This window comes from Symphalangus syndactylus, chromosome 20 (assembly GCF_028878055.3).
Source record: "Symphalangus syndactylus isolate Jambi chromosome 20, NHGRI_mSymSyn1-v2.1_pri, whole genome shotgun sequence".
NCBI lineage: Eukaryota > Metazoa > Chordata > Mammalia > Primates > Hylobatidae > Symphalangus > Symphalangus syndactylus.
In genome coordinates this window covers 44,948,637-44,968,340 of record NC_072442.2, presented here as the reverse complement: position 1 = coordinate 44,968,340, position 19,704 = coordinate 44,948,637, and the positions used below count along the sequence as shown (strand labels likewise).

At 48.5% G+C, this 19,704-nt stretch overlaps 1 pseudogene; it reads left to right on the top strand.

Annotated features, from left to right (window-relative positions):
* Positions 1–10,446: 10,446 nt before the first annotated feature.
* On the top strand, positions 10,447–12,333 carry LOC129469543 (SHC-transforming protein 1-like; annotated as a pseudogene).
* The last annotated feature ends 7,371 nt before the right edge of the window (positions 12,334–19,704 follow it).

Below are 19,704 nucleotides of genomic sequence, written 5' to 3'. Positions count from 1 at the left end.
CCTCCCAAAGTGCTGGGATTACAGGCGTGAGCCACCATGCCCAGACTGAGACAGGGTCTTGCCATGTTGCCCAGGCTGCTCTCCGACTCCTTGGCTCAAGCGATCCTCCCACCTCGGCCTCCCAAAGTGCTGGGGATTACAGGCATGAGCCACCACGCCTGGCCTTTCTTTTCTTACAAAGCCACCAGTTCCTCTCCCATGATAACTCACTAATCCATTAATCCATTAATTCATTCATCCATGAATGGATTAGTCCATTCATGAAGGCAGAGCCTTCATGACCCAATCATCTCTTAAGAGCCCTACCTCTTGGCTGGCGCAATGGCTCACACCTGTAATCCAGAACTTTGGGAGGCCGAGGTGGACGATCACCTGAGGTCAGAAGTTCAAGACCAGCCTGACCAACATGGAGAAACCCCGTCTCTACTAAAAATAGAAAATTAAGCCAGGCGCGGTGGCTCACGCCTGTAATCCCAGCACTTTGGGAGGCAGACGCAGGCGGATCATGAGGTCAGAAGATCAAGACCATCCTGGCTAACACGGTGAAACCCTGTCTCTACTAAAAATACAAAAAATTAGCGGGGCATGGTGGTGGGCACCTATAGTCCCAGCTACTCGGGAAGCTGAGGCAGGAGAATGGCGTGAACCTAGGAGGCAGAGCTTTCAGTGAGCCAAGATCTTGCCACTGCACTCCAGCCTAGGTGACAGAGCAAGACTCTGTCTCAAAAAAAAAAAAAAAAAAATATATATATATATATATAAAATTAGCTGGGCGTGGTGGTGCATGCCTGTAATCCCAGTTATTCGGGAGGCTGAGGGAGGAGAGTCGCTTGAACCGGGGAGGCAGAGGTTGCGGTGAGCCAAGATGGCGCCACTGCACTCCAGCCTGGGCAACAAAAGCGAAACTCTCTCCCCCACAAAAAAAAAAAAAAGTCCTACTTCTCTCCGGGCATGGTGGCTCATGCCTGTAATTCCAGCACTTTGGGAGGCGGAGGCGGGCAGATCACAAGGTCAGGAACTCAAGACCAGCCTGGCCAACATGGTGAAACCCCATCTCTACTAAAAATACAAAAATTAGCTGGGTGTGATGGCGGGCACCTGTAGTCCCAACTACTCAGGAGGCTGAGGCAGGAGAATCACTTGAACCCGGGAGGCAGAGGTTGCAGTGAGCCAAGATCACACCACTACACTCCAGCCTGGGCAACAAGAGCAAAACTCCTCAAAAAAAAAAAAAAAAAAAAAAAAATCTCATATATGGAGTCCTGTCTCTGTCTTCTCCATTGTGTTTCTTCAGACTATTTCATGGCTATTTTTTATTATTAAAGTTTTAGAGAATGCCTTAATATCTGGTAGACCAATTCCTCCTTGTATTAGGATAGGGTAGATTATCTTGTGGTGATAACCCCAAATCTCAGTGGCTTAATCCATGAATGTTTATCTCCCACTTACACAAGATCCACTGCATTTCTCCGTGGCAGCTTCCTTCATGTGGGGCTCATGGATCCAAGCTGATTATATCTGTGGCGAAACTGAAATATATGACTTCCAGGTCACTTTGGCAGAAGAAGAAAGGGCTGGAGGATGCACACAAGCTCTTAAATGCCTGAGCTGGGCAATGACAAAGTCACTGTGCTTACAGCCCATTGACCAGAACTGTCATGTGGCCCTGCCTAACTTCAAAGAGGCCCCAAAATGGGAAGAAGCCAAGGATATTCAAAGCAGACTAAAATGCCTCCAACCAAACGCCTCAATTCTTTTTCATAAAGATAATTTAGCTATAATGAGGGCCTTTATTCTTACTCTTATTGTAGTCTTCCAAAAAATTCAATTGGAAATTTGATTCAGATTGCTTAAATGTTTATAATGTTGTTAGCACATCTTTTTTTTTATTTTTTATTTTTTAATTTGAAACAGATTTTCGCTCTGTCGCCCAGACTGGCGTGCAGTGGTGCGATCTCAGCTCACTGCAACCTCCATCTCCCGGGTTCAAGCAATTCTCATGCCTCAGCCTCCCAAGTAGCTGGGACTACAGGCAACCGCCACCATACCCGGCTAATTTTTGCATTTTTTTAGTAGAGACAGGCTTTCACCATGTTGGCCAGGCTGGTCACAAACACCTGACCTCAAGTGATCCACCCATCCTGGCCTCTCAAAGTGCTAGGATTACAGGCATGAGCCACTGTGCCTGGTCTTATTTTAATGAGAAAGACCATCTACCCTAACAAGTCCAAAGGCTGAGGCTGGAATGCTACCTCTTCCTTTATCCTTTATGTCCCTGAAAGCTCCCACTACTGGGCTCTCAAGCCCTAGGTTTATATTTATTCTTTTTTTTTTTAAAGGATCTCACGCTGTCGCTCTCTTGCCCAGGCCAGAATGCAATGGTGTGATCTCGGCTCATTGCAACCTTTACCTCCCAGGCTAAAGGGATCCTCCCACTTCAGCCTCCTAAGTAGCTGGGACTATAGGCACACACCACCATGCCTGGCTAAATTTTGTGTTTTTTGTAGAGATGGAGTCTCGCTATGTTGCCCAAGCAGATCTCAAACTCCTGAGCTCAAGCGATCCTCCCACCTCAGCCTCCCAAAGTTCTGGAACTACAGGAGTGAGCCACCATGCAGGCCTGTATTTATTCTTGCAGTTGTGCAGCACTCTCCATTTTGATTTTTGTTGCTTATGCACGTCTAATCTCTCCCAGCTGAGTGGAAGATCCCAGAAGCAGGGACTTTAGGTCGAGCATTTCTTTCCTCCTCCCACCTACACCCGACCCCCCTGTTCCTAGCACAGTTTATGGGAAGACTGCACCCTAAGTCCAGTGTTGAGGCCAGGGTGGGGTTGGAAACTTGGGAGAGGTCTTGAAGGGTAAGAACCAGGGATAGGAACCCCACTCCTCTTCGTTGGAGAGAGGCAGAGCCTGGAACTTGGAAACTCTGTGGTGCCCTGTGGCCATGCAGGGCATCACATCACATGGTCAGGGGGCTGAGCTTGCTGACATGCTAATTCAGGTTTCTCTTCTTCTTATAAAGCTATCAGTTCCCCTCTAACCATTCATTATGAATGAATTAATCCATTCATGAGGGCAGCCCTCAAGATCCCTATCATCTCTCGCTCTGTCACCCAGGCTGGAGTGCAGTGGCGCTATCTCGGCTCACTGCAACCTCCGCCTCCCGGGTTCAAGCAATTCTCCTGCTTCAGCCTCCTGAGTAGCTGGGACTACAGGCGCCCGCCACCACGCCCAGCTAATTTTTGTATTTTTAGTAGAGACGGGGTTTCACCATATTGGCCAGGCTGGTCTGGAACTCCTGACCTTGTGATCTGCCCGCCTCGGCCTCCCAAAGTGCTGGGATTACAGCCGTGAGCCACCGCACCCGGCTCCTATCATCTCTTAAAGGTCTCACCTTTCTCGTTTTTTTTTTGTTGTTTTTTTTTGAGATGGAGTTTGGCTCTTGTCACCCAGGCTGGAGTGCAATAGCATGGTGGCATGATCTCGGCTCACCACAACCTCCACCTCCCGGGTTCAAGCGATTCTCCTACCTCAGCCTCCCAAGTAGCTGGGAATACAGGCGCCCGCCACCATGCTGGGTTAATTCTTGTATTTTTAGTAGAGATATAGTTTCACCATGTTGGCCAGGCTGGCAAACTCCTGACCTCAGGTGATCTGCCCGCCTGGACCTCCCAAAGTGCTGGGATTACAGGCATGAGCCACCGCGCCTGGCTAGCCTCACCTTTCTCTTTTGCTCTCAGTCTTCTAGGCCCCTTCCCTCTTTGGGCCCTATCAAGGTGTTGAGAGTTGTTGGGTGGGGGATGGTGTCACTCCTGGACTGGGTAATAAACCCTTTTCTCCTCTGATCACTGCTAACAAGGTGTGTCATATTTGAGAGGTTTGTTTCTGTCTCTTTGTAAAGGAGGGGTCTGGGTTCTCAGTTTTGCTGAGCATATGGAACAGTTCTAGGGCTGTGTGACAGGATGTGACCCAGGGCTGGCAGGCTGCATGGACATGAGAGGTGGAAATTGAGACGGCAGAGAGCAGAATGGGCTGAAGAAGTAGCTTTTAGTATTTATTGAGCACATACTATGTGCTAGGCACAGTTCCAGGTGCTTTCCATGTTCTTACTCTTTCCCTCCTCACAATAACCCTGTGAGGTCGGCTCTAGCCCCATTTTACTGATAAGGAAACTGAAGCACAGAGAAGATAAGGAACTCACCCTAGGTCATACGGCTTCTAAGAGGCAGGGTAGGATTCAGATGCACAGCTGTTTGACCAAGAGCCTGGTATCCTTCTACAACTCTATGCCATCAAGCTTATGTAGTCCAGAAACAGAAGGCTTGTGGAGAAGAGGAACTAGACTTTGGACACTGGATAGAATTCAAGTTGGGGGCATGCACGGTGGCTCACACCTGTAATCCCAGCACTTTGGGAGGCTGAGGTGGGCGGATCACCTGAGGTCAGGAGTTTGAGACCAGTCTGACCAACATGGTGAAACCCTGTCTCTACTAAATATACAAAAAATAGCTGGGTGTGGGGGCGTGCGCCTGTAATCCCAGCTACTTGGGAGGCTGAGGCAGGACAATCGCTTGAACCCGGGAGGTGGAGTTGCAGTGAACTGAGATGAGATCGTGCCACTGGGCTCCAGCCTGGGCGACAAGGGCAAAACTCTGTCTCAAAAAAAAAGGAATTCAAGTTGTTCTCAAGGGTCAGGGAGAATGGAGGGTGGCGTACCTTCCAGGTAGGTAGGGGAGTGGTTTGGCCAAGGGCAGGGAGGTGGGAATGGTGTATGGACAGCACAGGGAAGTCTTGACTGGAGAGGTGAGTCCTTCTAGAACAGGTTCATATAAGATGGAAAAAGCAAGGTCAGGTTTGAAGAATCCTAACTGCCAAGAAGGGTTTGGACTTGATTCAGGAGGCATTAGGGAGTCTTGCAGGTTCTTGGTCTGGGAAGTGACATGATTAAAGTGATTCACCTGGAAGCGAATTCATACAGGAGGAATTCGCTGTAAGGAGGCAAACTGGGAATCTGTGCATGTCAGTGAGTCAGTAGCAGAGGCAGGTGGACATAGCCCATGCTCTCGTAGGACCTGCAGTCAGCATGGGGGCCCGATGTTCAGCAAGAGTGAGCACTGGCTGGCCACGGTGCTCACGCCTGTAATCCCAGCACCTTGGGAGGGGCTGAAGTGGGCAGATGCCTTGAGCCCAGGAGTTTGAGACCAGCCTGGGCAACGTGGCAAAACCCTGTCTCCAAAAAAAAAAAATTATTCAGGCGTGGTGGCACGCGCCTATAGTCTCAGTATTCGAGAGGCTGCGGTGGGAGCACCACTTCAGCCCAGGAGGTCAAGGCTTCAGTGAGCCGTGATCGCGCCACTGCACTCCAGCCTGGGTGACACAGTGAGACCTTGTCTCAAAAACAAAACAAAAGAAAACACTAGTATTGTGCAGGGAGTGGCAGGAGCAAAGGGAGCTGGAGTTAGGCAGGGCTTCTTGGAGGCAGAGACATTTGATCTGACTCCCGAGGGACAAGCAGTAACTGTCCCAGTGATGAGAGAGGTGGAATATCTTGAAGGAATACAGTCTATGAAACGGAATATATCTGAGAAGTAGCCTGAAGAGAAATGGGTGAAATTTGCTCGGCAAAGTGAAGTGACATCATGGAAAGCCTGCTGGGTTGGCAGACCACATGGTGACCTCAGAAGGTTTTCTTTCCCATGTACCTGGGCCCAAAGCCAGCTGACAGGAGGTAAGGAAGGAAGGGCTGGATGAGGAAGCAGAAGCAGGAGGTGTGGGTTATGGTCTGAGGGCCCAGCAGGAGTGCTCAGCTGACTTTTTCCCAAGATGGACCAGAAAATGCTTTGCAGGCTAGGGGGACACATTCACACTCACACACATCAAATCATCTCTCTCCTTCCGTTAAAACATATCTTTGTATTTTCAGATTTCAAAAATAATACATGTATAAAACACTTAAATTACAGAATGATTTAACATAGAGAAAAAAAAATCTCCAGTAATTTGGCCAAGTGTGGTGGCTCATGCCTGTAATCCCAGTAGTTTGGGAGGCCAAGGCAGGAGGATCACTTGAGGTCAGGAGTTCAAGACCAGCCTGGGCAACATGGTGAGACTTTGTGTCTACTAAAAATTTAAAAATTAGCCAGGTGTGGTGGTGTTCACCTGTAGTCCCAGCTACTCGAGAGGCTAAAGTGGGAGGATCACTTCAGCCCAGGACTTTGAGGCTACAGTGAGCTATGATGGTACCACTGCTCTCCAGCAGAGTAAGACAGAGTGGGAAGCTGTCTCTAAAAACACAAAACACAAAACAAAAAAACCTCTAGTAGCAGCTGTTAATAATTTAGAGTATATTCCTCCAGATTTATTATATGTGAACACTAATTTACGTATATATTTTTCTTTCTTTCTTTTTTTTTTTTTTTTTTGAGACAGGGTCTTGCTCTGTCTCCCAGGCTGGAGTGCAATGGCACGATCTTGGCTCACTGCAACCTCCACCTCCTGGGCTCAAGTGATTTTCCCACCTCAGCCTCCCTAGTAGCTGGGACCACAGGCATGTTTCACTATGCCCAGCTAATTTTTTGTATTTTTGGTAGAGGTAGGGTTTCATCATGTTGCCCAGGCTGGTCTCGAACTCTTGGACTCAAGTGATTCCACCCGCCTCAGGCTCCCAAAGTGCTGGGATTACAGGCGTGAGCCACCGCGCCCAGCCTACCTTATGTATATTTTAAAATAGAGCATGTCTATATGTATGTATGCATTTTTTTTTTTTTTTAATTTTAGACAGCGTCCTGCTCTGTCGCCTAGTCTGGAGTACAGTGGCTCAATCATGGCTCACTGCAGCCTCAACCTCCCGGGCTCAAGTAATCCTCCTACCTCAGCCTCTGGAATAGCTAGGACGACAGGCACCCACCACCACACCCAGCCAATTAAAAAATAAAATTTTGTAGAGACAAGGTCTTCCTATGTTGCGTAGGCTGGTCTCAAACTCCTGGGCCCAAGCGATCCTCCCACCTCGACCTCCCAAAGTGCTGGGATTATAGGCGTGAGTCATTCCATCTGGCCCTTATATAATTTTTTAAACAAAACTTCAAAATACATGAAGTTAAAACTAATGGAACTGAAAGGAGAATCTACCATTATGGCAGGAAACTACCACTACTCTCTCAATAATCGGTAGAACTAGTAGACAGAAAATCGTGAAGGATAGAGAACACCTAAACAGCACTAGCAACCAACTTGACCTAATTTATCTTCAGGGGACACTCCACCCAACTACAGCAAAATACATATTCTTTTCAAATGCCCGTGGATCATTCACCTTAAAACAGACAACATTCTGGGCCACAAACACAAACCTTAACAAATTTAAAAGAATGGAAATCACAGAAAACATAGCCTATGTTCATAACATTATTAAATTATAAATCAATAACAGAAAGACATCTAGCAAATCCCTAAATATTTGTTTTTGTTTGTTTGTTTTGAGATGGAGTCTCTCTCTGTCGCCCAGGCTGGAGTACAGTGGCGCGATCTCGGCTCATTGCAACCTCCGCCTCCCGGGTTCAAGCAATTCTCCTGCCTCAGCCTCCCGAGTAGCTGGGATTACAGGCGTGTGCCACTATGACCAGCTAATTTTTGTATTCTTAATAGAGACGACGGGGTTTCACCATGTTGGCCAGGCTGCTCTCAAACTCCTGACCTCAAATGATCTGCTCCCCTTGGCCTCCCAAAGTGTTGGGATTACAGGCATGAGCCACAGCGCCAGGCCACAAATCCCTAAGTATTTGGAAAGTAAAACAATGCACTTCTAAATAACCCATAGACCAAAGCTAAAGTCGTAAGTGAAATTGAGAAATATTTTGAACTAAAGGAAGATGAAAACATATCAAAATTTGTGAGATGCAATGAAGTAGTGCTTAGAGGGAAACAAAGCATTAAATACCTAGATTAAAAAATAAGAGGCCGGGCGAGGTGGCTCACGCCTGTAATCTTAGCACTTTGGGAGGCTAAGCAGGCGGATCATTTGAGGTCAACAGAGTGAGACTCCATCTCAAAAAAAAGAAAAAAAAGAAAGAAAAAGAAAATAAGAAATATCTCAAATCAATAACCTAAACTCCTGCTATAAGAAACTAGAAAAAAATGAGCAAATTAAACCCAAAGCAGACAAAAGGAAGGAAATAATAAAGATAGAATAGAAATCAATGAAACTGGCCAGGCTTGGTGGCTCAGGTCTGTAATCCCAGCACTTTGGGAGGCCAAGGAAGGTGGGTCACTTGAGGTCAGGACTTCAAGACCAGCCCGGCCAACATGGTGAAACCCCATCTCTAATAAAAATATAAAAATTGGCCGGGCATGGTGGTGCACACCTATAGTCCTGGCTACTCGGGAGGCTGAGATGGCAGAACCGCTTGAGCCTGAGAGACAGAGTTTGCAGTAAGCCGAGATAGCACCACTGCACTCCAGCCTGGGTAACTGAGTGAGTCACTAAAAAAAAAAAAAAAAAAAAAAAAAATCAGTGAAATTAAGAACAAACAGTAGAGGAAATCAATGAAATGAAAAGCTAGTTCTCTGAAAAAAAAAATCAGTAAAATTGATAAACATTTGGTCAGACTGACCAAGAAAAACAGAGAAGAGACACAAATTATAACAGAAATGGAAGACATCACTACAGACCCTAAAAACGTTAAAAGAATAACAAAGGAATACTACAAACATAAATACCCATACATTTGACAACTTAAATGAAATGGTAAAATTCCTATTGGCAGGGCGCGGTGGCTCATGCCTGTAATCCCAGCACTTTGGGAGGCTGAGGCAGGCGCATTGCTTGAGGCCAGGAGTTTGAGACCAGTCTGGCCAACATGGTGAGACCCTGTTTCTACTAAAACTACAAAAATTAGCCAGCCATGGTGGTGCGCCCTGTAATCCCAGCTACTTGGAAGGCTGAGACAGGAGAATTGCTTGAGCCTGGGAGGCAGAGGTTGCAGTGAGCTGAGATCACGCTACTACACTCCAGCCTGGGCAACAAGAGCGAAACTCCGCCTCAAAAAAAATAACAATAATTAATTAAATAAATTTAAAAGTAAAATAAAATTCCTATACATCAGGATAAAAAAAATTCCTATCATCTGTGCTGTGTGGGAATTTTTTTTTTTTTTTTCTTTTCTTTTGAGACAGGGTCTCACTCTGTCACCCACGCTGGAGTGCAGTGGAGCAATCATGGCTCACTGCAGCCTCAACCTCCTGGGTTCCAGTGATCCTCCTGCCTCAGCCTCCTGAGTAGCTGGGATCACAGACATGAGGACACTATCCTCGGCTAATTTTTGTATTTTTTGTAGAGAGAGGGTCTTGCTATGTTGCCCAGACTAGTCTCAAACTCCTGGGATGAAGCAATCCTGCTGCCTTGGCCTTCCAAAGTACTGGGATTATAGGCATGCACTACCACACCCAGCCCATATATAGTTTTTTAAACAGAGTGAAAGACACAAACAGCCAAATTCACTCAAAACGAAATAGAGAGGGCCGGGTGCGGTGGCTCACGCTTGTAATCCCAGCACTTTGGGAGGCCGAGGCGGGCGGATCACGAGGTCAGGAGATCGAGACCACGGTGAAACCCCGTCTCTACTAAAAATACAAAAAAATTAGTCGGGCGTGGTGGCAGGCGCCTGTAGTCCCAGCTACTCAGAGAGGCTGAGGCAGGAGAATGGCGTGAACCCAGGAGGCGGAGCTTGCAGTGAGCCAAGATCACGCCACTGCACTCCAGCCTGGGCGACAGAGTGAGACTCCGTCTAAAAAAAAAAAAAAACGAAATAGAGGATTTCAACTGGGCAAGGTGGCTCACGCTTATAATCCCAACACTTTGGAGTTGGGATTATGAGCCCAGGGGTTCAAGATCAGCCTGGGCAACACAGCAAGATTTCATCTCTAAAAAAAAATAAAAAAATAAAAAAAAGAACAGGAAGAAGAGTTTCCAGTCTAACATGTAAAGAGCTTGGAAATCACCTCTACATTCAAACAAGTAAAAAGCTGAACAAACTGAAAAATCAACTCTTGTTAGATCCATCAGAGAAGTGGGGTCACACAGCAAATTGCTATGCCCTAAATTGGTGAGATAGTCAGATAAAATCACAATTTCTTTTTTTCTTAGACAGGCTCTTGCTCTGCCTGGTGTACAGTGGCACAACGATAGCTCACTGCAGCCTCAAATACCTGGGCTCAAGCGATTCTTCCAACTCAGCCTCTCTAACAGTTGGGACTACAAGCACGAGCCACCACACCTAGCTAATTTTTCAATTTTTGGTTGAGATGATGTCTCCCTATGTTGTCCAGGCTCGTCTCAAACTACTGGGCTCAAGCAATACTCCTGCCTCAGCCTCCCAAAGTGCTGGGATTACAGGCATGAGCCACCATGCCCAGCCTGAGAATCACAGTTGATGGGAGCAGAAACTCACAAGCAGTAACCTCCACAGGAACCAGTGCCAGGGTAGAAAAACCTGAAGTGTAATTGACAAATTGCTGTAGGCTCAATGTGAGCAACTCCGAAAGTTAAAAACTGCAGGTGGAGAGGGTCGGGGGTTAGTGAGGCGGGAAGTGAGTGTAATTAAGTTTCTCTAGGGAGGCAGGGCCAGGGGAGAAAGTTGGAGTGGCGACCTAAGCAGGCAGTGGTGTGATCTGGAATCAAATCGGCCTGCAATGAGGTGCGGAGACTCCATGACGCCCTGCTTTGCTCTTCCTCTTGGCCCTGCTCTGTGTCTGCTGGGACCACTTCCTTCCCGTCCTCACTTTGCTAGCTCCAGTCCACAGCTGTTGTAGCAGAGGATGCTAATGGCCCAGGCTCACTTCCATGGGCTATATGGAGGTCCTGCAATCAATGCGTGCCCTCGACTTCAACACCCAACTCAGGTCACTCAGGGAGGCAGACCATCAGTCTGGTGTGCGATGCTGTGCTGGGTGTGAAGGGGGTGACAAGGAAGAGAAAGCCCTGTAGCTGCCTGCTCAGCTGTATCCCGGGAAACTTGCTGGAATGCCAATTCTCACTGTCTCCACCAGCAGCCTCAACCTCATGGCCGCAGACTGCAAACAGGACACAGCTGAGGATGTTGCCTACGTTGCCAAAGACCCTGTGAATCAGAGAGCCTGCCACATTCTGGAGTGTCCCAAAGGCCCTCCCAGGGTGTCATCAGCACCATTGGCCAGGCCTTCGAGTTGTGCTTCAAACAATACCTCACGAACACACCCCAACTCATCACCCCCATGACAGGATGGCTGGCTTTGATGGATCAGCTTGGGATGAGGAGGAGGAGGAGGAGGAAGAGCCACCTGACCATTAGTACTATAATGACGTCCCGGGGAAGGAACCTCCTCTTGGGGAGTTGGTAGACATGAGGCTTCGGGAAGGAGCCACTTCAGAGGCTGCTTGGCCCACTCCACCCAGTGTCTGGACCTCCAGCCACTTGGGAGCTACACTGCCTTTGGGACAGCCTGCTGGGGGAGATCCAGAAGTCCACAAACAGATGCCACCTCCACCACCCTGTCCAGCAGGCAGAGAGCTCTTCAATGATCCCTATGTCAATGTCCAGAACCTAGACAAGGCCCAGCAAGCAGAAGGTGGTGCTGGGCCCCCCCATCCCGCCATCAATCGCAGTGCACCCCGCTACCTCTTTGACATGAAGCCCTTTAAAGATGCTCTTTGGGTGCCTCCCCCTCCCCGGTGGTGTCCGTGGCTGAACAGCTCCAAGGGGAGCCCTCGTTCCACCGGAAGCTGAGCCAGGGAGAGGCTGAGGCATTGCTGCAGCTCCACGGCGACTTCCTGGTGCAGGAGAGCACGACCAAGGCCAGTATGTGCTTACTGGCTTGCAGAGTGGGCTGCCTAAGCACCTGCTATTGGTGGACCCTGAAGGACTGGTTTGGACAAAGGATCACTGCTTTGAGAGTGTCAATCCCAGCACTTTGGGAGACCAAGCCGGGCGGATCACGAGGTCAGGAGATCGAGACCATCCTGGCTAACACAGTGAAACCCCGTCTCTACTAAAAATACAAAAAATTAGCTGGGCATGGTGGCGGGCGCCTGTACTCCCTACTCAGGAGGCTGAGGCAGGAGAATAGTGTGAACCCAGGAGGCGGAGCTTGCAGTGAGCCGAGATTGCGCCACTGTACTCTAGCCTGGACAACAGAACGAGACTCCGTTTCAAAAAAAAAAAAAAAAGAGAGAGTCAGTCACCTCATCAGCTACCACATGGACAATCACTGGCCCATCATCTCTGTGGGCAGTGAACTGTATCTACAGCAACCTGTGAAGTGGAAACTGTGATCTGCCCCAGCGCCCTCTTCCAGAAGATTCCACCCTATTCCCTAACTCTCGGGACCTCATTTGGGAGTGTTCTGTAGGTTTGGCCTTGTGTCAGAGCTGAGAGTAGTGTGGACACTGGGTTTAGTATCCAGCTAAGTGAGACAGTTTGAGTCAGAAGCCTGGGGGAGAATCCTGCTTCTCCCCAAACATTAATCACCGGAAGTATTAATGGACAGAGTGGCGCCTTACCTAGGCCTTTCCTGTGCCAACCCGATGTCCCTTCCCCAAGAAGGTGAGTGCTTGTCATGGAAAATGTCCTGTGGTGATAGGCCCAGTGGAGCAGTCACCCTTCTGGGCAAGGAGGAACAAATCACACCTCTGAGCTTCAGGGTACCCCAGACCCCTCTCCACAACCCCCACCCCATGTTTAAACTTTGTGCCTTTGACCATCTCCTAGGTCTGAAGTTATTTTATGCAAAGAGTTCGTGCCAGATGTGGTGGCTCACACCTGTAATCCCAGCACTTTGGGAGGCCGAGGCGGGTGGATCACTTGAGGTCAGGAGTCCAAGACCAGTCTAGCCAACATGGCGAAACCCCGTCTCTACTAAAAATACAAAATTGGCTGGGTGTGGTGGCGTGCACCTATAATCCTAGTTACTAAGGAGGCTAAGGCAGGAGAATCGCTTGAACCCGGGAGGTGGAGGTTGCAGTGAGCCAAGATTGTACCACTACACTCCCCCCTGGGCAACAGAGTGAGATTCCATCTCAAAAAAGAAAAAAAGAGTTCATGGGTCTCTGAGTTTAATGACAGGGATGCCGACACCTTCTTGGCTTCTGGGACCCTGTTTTCTCCTTGCTCAGCACCCTCTCTGGTTTGGGTTGGGAGAATAGAGACAGGAGCGGCAGCTATCCCCTCTCCCTGGGGATATGCAACCCTTTTTTTTTTTTTTTTTTTTTTTTTTTTTTTTGAGACAGAGTCTTGCTCTGTCACCCAGGCTGGAGTGCAGTGGCGTGACCTTGGCTCACTGCAAGCTCTGCCTCCCGGGTTCACACCATTCTCCTGTCTCAGCCTCCCGAGTAGCTGGGACTACAGGCAGTCGCCACCATGCCCGGCTAATTTTTTTGTATTTTTGGTAGAGACGAGGTTTCACCGTGTTAGCCAGGATGGTCTCGATCTCCTGACCTTGTGATCCGCCCATCTCGGCCTCCCAAAGTGCTGGGATTACAGGCGTGAGCCACCGCGCCCGGCCTTGCAACCCTTAAAGATTGTCCCAGAGTCCCCCTCCCAGCCAGGGGGAAGATGGACCCCTCCCTTGCTCAGTGCCTCCTGGCCAGAGCCCCTCAATCCATTTCATAAACCCCGCCCTCCCATGATGCATGCCTATTGTACTCTATAGCCAAAATGTAGCCCTTCCTCCTGGAGCCTCTGCCCTGCCTCCCTTTCTGGGACAGGAGGGTGGGGGTGACTGAATTTGGGCTTCGTGTACAATAAACTCTCCCACGTGGATTTTGTGGAGGTGGGAAAAGGGGCATTGAGACTCTAAAGCAGTAGATCATCCCTGAATACCATCTGCAGAGTTGGAACTGCATTCTTTTAAAATTTTATATGCATATATTTTAGGGATATAGATTACTTTCCTAATTTTGTTTTCCATGGCTTATTCTTGAGCACAAAATGATAATCAATTATTACATTTATACATCACCTTTTTGAATTTTCCAAGACCTTTTACAGCTCTTGGCATTTTCGTTGCCCAGGTCTGTGAGGTAACTGGAATCAGCAGCAGTATTATTTATACCACAGAACTGAGGCAGATGAAATTGATTTCCAGCTAGGACTAGAAAAACTTGGGCCTCTTACCACGAGGCTGGGAGGCAGAAGTTTGCCTAAATGCATGTTAGTTTCACAAAGGGGAAATGCAAAACCTGCAGTTCCTGAGTACCTTTTACAGGCACGGCCCTGCCTAGGCCTGGAGTGGCCGTATGACAGCAAGCCGGGCTTTCTCTTTAGGCCTTGTGGATAAGGGAGAGTGGGCTGTTTGCATCCTGGCCTCCTTCTGTCGTTGTTGGGATGTTTCCCCGGGTCTCACTTGTATCATAAGGAAAACTCTTCATTAAAGTCCATATTTCTTCTAAACATAAAAAATAAATAAATAATAAATAAAAATTGCAGGTGGACTAGGTCAGAGGGGGCCCTACACTTTTGTGAGTTTTACCTCTAAGAGCTCTACTCAGTTGCCCTTTCCTTCATATCCTGCCATCCCCTCACACCATGTACCCCAAATCACAACATTCTATTCTCTTTTCTTTTCTTTTCTTTTCTTTTCTTTTTTTGAGAAGAGTCTTGCTCTGTCGCCCAGGCTAGAGTACAGTGGTGGGATCTCAGCTCACTGCAAGCTCCACCTCCCGAGTTCAAGTGATTCTCCTGCCTCAGCCTGCCGAGTAACTGAGATTACAGGTGCTTGCTACCACGCCAGGCTAATTTTTGTATTTTTAGTACAGATAGGGTTTCACCATGTTGACCAGGCTGATCTCGAACTCCTGACCTCAGGTGATCCACCTACCTTGGCCTCCCAAAGTGCTGGGATTACAGGCGTGAACCACCGCACCCAGCTTAGGAAATGTTCTATAACTCTAGTATCCAATAATGTAGCCACTAGACACACAGGGCCATGGATATATGGTAAATGTGACTCAGGAACTGAATTTTCCATTTTATTTAATTTTAATTAATTTGAACTTGTGGCAGGGTGCGGTGGCTCACGGCTGTAATCCTAGCAGGTTGGGAGGTGGAGGCGGCATTTTGGGAGGCCAAGGTAGGTAGATCATTTGAGGTCAGGAGTTCAAGACCAGCCTGGGTAACACGGTGAAACCCAGTCTCTACTAAAAATACAAAAAGTTGGCCAGGCGTAGTGGTGCAGGCCTGTAGTCCCAGCTACTTGGGAGGCTGAGGCATGAGAATCGCTTGAGCCTGGGAGGCAGAGGTTGCAGTGAGCCGAGATCACACCACTGTACTCCAGCCTGGGTGACAGAGCGAGACTCTGTCTCAACAAAAAAACAAGGCTGGGCACAGTGGCTCAAGCCTGTAATCCCAGCACTTTGGGAGACTGAGGCGGGCGGATCACCTGAGGTCGGGAGTTTGAGACCAGCCTGACCAACATGGAGAAACCCCGTCTCCATTAAAAATACAAAATTAGCCAAGTGTGGTGGCACATGCCTGTAGTCCCAGCTACTTGGGAGGCTGAGGCAGGAGAATCGCTTGAACCCGGGAGGCAGAGGTTGCAGTGAGCCGAGTTCGTGCCATTACACTCCAGCCTGGGCAACAAGAGTGAAACTCCGTCTCAAAAACAAAACAAAAAAAACAGGAGTTCAAGAGTTCAAGTCCAGCTAGGGCAACATAACAAGACTTCACCTTTAAAATAAATAAATAAATGTAGAATGGATAAATTGTGGTATATTTATACAATGGAAATACTACAAGAACAGGCAAAGCTTATCTATGGTCATAGAGCTCAGAACCTCAGAACATTGATGGCATTTGGAGGGGAATACTGAGTAAACTTGCTAAATGCGCCAGGCGTGGTGGCTCATGCCTGTAATCCCAGCACTTTGGGAGGCCGAGGCAGGTGGATCACAAAGTCAGGAGATCGAGACTCTGGCTAACACAGTGAAACCCCATCTCTATTAAAAATTTAAAAAAAAAAAAAAATTAGCCGGGCGCAGTGGCTCACGCTTGTAATCCCAGCACTTTGGGAGGCCGAGGCGGGCGGATCACGAGGTCAGGAGATCGAGACCACGGTGAAACCCCGTCTCTACTAAAAATACAAAAAAATTAGCCGGACGTGTTGGCGGGCGCCTGTAGTCCCAGCTACTCGGGAGGCTGAGGCAGGAGAATGGCGTGAACCCGGGAGGCGGAGCTTGCAGTGAGCCGAGATCGCGCCACTGCACTCCAGCCTGGGCGACAGAGCGAGACTCCGTCTCAAAAAAAAAAAATTAGCCGGGCGTGGTGGTGGGCGCCTGTAGTCCCAGCTACTCAGGAGGCTGAGGCAGGAGAATGGCATGAACCTGGGAGGCAGAGCTGGCAGTGAGCCAAGACCATGTCACTGCACTCCAGCCTAGGTGACAGAGTAAGACTCCATCTCAAAAAAGAAAAAAAAAAAAAAACTTGCTAAATGCTAGAAATATTTGATATTTTGATCTGGGTGCTGGTTACATGGTATACACATATGTAATATGATATTAAATATACATACCTAAAAGTTCATCAAGCTGTATACTTAATGCTGGGTTGGGTGGCTCATGCCTGTAATCCCAGCACTTTAGGAGGCTGATGCAGGCAGATCACCTGAGGTGAGGAGTTCGAGACCAGCCTGGCCAACATGGCGAAACCCCATCTTTACTGAAAATACAAAAATCAGCTGGGCATTGTGGTGGGCACCTGCAATCCCAGCTACTCAGGAGGCTGAGGCAGGAGAATCGCCTGAACCCCAGAAGCAGAGGTAGCAGTGAGCTGAAATCGTGCCACTGCACTCCAGCCTGGGCAACAGAGCTAGACTCAATCTCAAAAAATAAATAAATAAAAATAAAATAAAATAAATAAAAATACAAAAAAATTAGCTGGGTGTGGTGGCGCATACCTGTAATCCCAGTTACCGAGAGGCTGAGGCAGAATTGCTTGAACCAGGGAGGTGGAGGTTGCAGTGAGCCAAGATCGTGCCATTGCACTCCAGTCTGGGTGACAAGAGCAAAGCTCCATCTCAAAAAAAAAAAAAAGTTGTATACTTAAAGTGTGTGTACTTTACTGTCTCTAATTTACACAGAAATAAAAAAAATAACAAGGGACAGGCCAGGCGCAGTGGCTCACGCCTGTAATCCCAACACTTTGGGAGGCCAAGGTGGGCGGATCACCTGAGGTCAGGAGTTCGAGACCAGCCTGATCAACGTGGAGAAACCCCATCTCTACTAAAATTACAAAATTAGCTGGGCATGGTGGTGCATGCCTGTAATCCTAGCTACTTGGGAGGCTGAGGCAGGAGAATCGCTTGAACCCAGGGGGTGGAGGTTGCGGTGAGCCGAGATCGCGCCATTGCACTCCAGCCTAGTCAACAAGAGCGAAACTCCGTCCCAAAAAAAAAAAAAAGTAACAAGGGACAATAACATTCTTGGCCCAAAAACATGTGTCTTTATACCATCTTAAATAAAAATTTAAAAACAGAACATTTCCAATATACATTAAAATATATAAATCTGAAAATATTGGTATACCATCTAAAATTACTCCCTGTAGACCGGTAATTTAAGTACCATACTTTGGTTAACGCATTCCAGGCACTCTGGGGGTTTTATATAAGCTGGTGCTTGGATGCTGGCAACCTGGGGAAATGCTGAGGCCAAGTGGAAATTGTGTAGCTAGGATCCTGCTTTGTCACCAGCCTGGGCTGGGGTTATTGAATGCCAGCGCTCTGCTTCAAGGCACATGCCAGAAGGCTAGAGGGTGGGAAGGGAGATGAACTGGGAAAGCGGGCAAAGAAAAAGGGCCAAGGGCAGATTCCCTCATACTCTGGCCCTTAGCCCAAGTCTTGGACTCCTGACCTCACCACAGACGAAATAGATGTAAAACAAGCCAATTCGTTTCCAAGTGGGAAGGGTGCCAGCCATAGTTTCTGCTGCCCAAGGAATCAATAAATACTCATCCTTATGATTCACGTTTATCCTGTTTTATTCCAAAGCACTTTACCAAAAAGCCCCTTGGCCCAGCCAAAAAGTTCAGGGCCAGGAGCCAGGACACCTGGACTCCAGATCTGCATGTGGAATATTTGGAACGTTGTTGGTGGGGGGGTCTCAAGTTCTCTCACTGTAATGTGGCAAGTGCCATCTGTGGAGGACTTTACAATTTTACATACATCATCTCATTTGACCTTCTGATCCCTGGTGAGAGAAGCAAAGTAAACAGGATTGCTATTCTAACTTTACAGATACGGAAACTGAGACCAGGGAAGGTTAATAAGGCACTCAGATTCACACACTATTAAGAAGGTGGGGAAGCTGGGACTTTTGATTCCAAACCCTTTGCTCTTTCCTAGTCAAAACAATAAAGTCAGTTCTATGCTTCACTTTTCCTTTTTTTTTTTTTTTGATATATTATAATAGGGTGTGTGTGTTTGTAGAGGCAGAGTCTTGCTATGTTGTCTAAGCTGATCTCGAACTCCTAGGCTTAATCACTTAAGACCTCCTGTCTTGGTCTCCCAAAGTGCTAGGATTACAGGTGTGAGCCAGTGCGCCTAGCCCACCATGCCTCACCTTTAGCGCAGTGTGATCCCACACAAATTGGCCTGTGTATATTCCAAGGGCCGACCTGGGTTTGTAGGGCCAGAAACATGTTCAGTTCTGGGGTAGCGGGGAGGTGGTCGGTGGCTCTTTTGACAAAAAAATACCAAATGATGAAAACAAAATTAAGTTCAGGGCCTTGGGCAGGTCCTGCAAGTTAGGGGCCTAGAAGCCGAAATTTCATTAACATCTACTAGTGGTAAATCCGCTTCTCCTACATGCCAGTGCCCTCTGGAAGAAAAAACAAAAAAAAAAAACAAACAAACAAACAAAAAAAACAAACAGGACACACCAGATCTTGACAGGGCTTCCTCCCTGTTTGTGAAACGTGACAGAAGTGGGATGTGGAAGTCCTGGGAAAGCAATCTCCTTTCTCCCAGGAGATAAGAGGAATTACAGCAGCAGCGAGGCAGGCCGAGTGAAGGAGAAGGCTGCGTGCCAGGGGAGAGTCGAAAGGGGCTGGGTGACCCAGCTGGCCGAGATGCGGGCAGTGGAGCGTCGATGTGGGAGACTGGCAGCCTGACAGCCAGGAGCAATGGCGCTGCCCCAGGAGCGGTGGCTGGAGGCTGGGCCTGTTGGAAGCAGGCTTCCTTCAGATAGTCTTCTGGCTCCCTGCGTCCTGTCCTGATAACCTTTCCTCTGAAAAGGGGAGGCAGACAGTCAACTACCGCCGTGGCAGTGGGAGAGTGGGTGGTGGACCCTGCCCAGGCCTTTCATCCCTGGCCTGCAGGACAGTGAACCGAGGGACGTCTTGGAGGCTGCCCCGCTGCCGCCCGGGGCAGCGAGAACCAGGTGCTGGGCTCCCCTCGCGGCTGCCCGCCGCCGCCGCCGCCGCCGCCGGGGGGGTGGGGCGGGGGGCAGCGCCTGCGGCCTGCTTTCCCAGGGCTGGCCGAGGCTTTTTGACAAGCTGATTGCGTGGCGGGGATTGGCTGATCCGGGCGTGACGCCGGTAACAACAAAGGTGGAGTTGGAAGAAATTAGATTAAAGGAGAGGAAAAAAATTAAAGGGGGAGCTGGCATAGCACAGGAGGTAGAGACCGAGGGGGAGATGCGCCAAGCGGTGTCTCCCGGTTCCAACTCCCCCCACACC